The sequence below is a fragment of the Penaeus monodon genome, chromosome 19 (assembly GCF_015228065.2).
Source record: "Penaeus monodon isolate SGIC_2016 chromosome 19, NSTDA_Pmon_1, whole genome shotgun sequence".
NCBI classification, from domain to species: Eukaryota; Metazoa; Arthropoda; class Malacostraca; order Decapoda; family Penaeidae; genus Penaeus; species Penaeus monodon.
The window spans coordinates 34,889,661-34,889,880 of NC_051404.1; the positions used below are offsets into that span (position 1 = coordinate 34,889,661).

At 30.5% G+C, this 220-nt stretch overlaps 1 protein-coding gene across 1 annotated transcript in view; it reads left to right on the forward strand.

Moving 5' to 3' along the window:
• LOC119585399 (adenylyl cyclase 78C-like) overlaps nucleotides 1-220 on the forward strand; it is a gene marked incomplete in the record, with an annotated part of 159,642 nt that overhangs the window by 126,248 nt on the left and 33,174 nt on the right.

Consider the following 220-nt stretch of genomic DNA (forward strand, 5'->3'; position numbering starts at 1 on the left):
AAAGGAACTGAGACAGTGTTATATCAACAAGTGATAATATTAATGGTAGCTCGTAGTCATATTCCAGATATGTAAATGACAACGAAATGTTCATTTCAGAGTTCATTATTGGTTTGAGCTTTTTCCCATTTCTTTTCCATTTTCATTGTTTTCAAATTACCTGAATTGTGCGCGTGTGATGATTTTTTAAAAATGCACTTTTATCATATATAGTACTAAC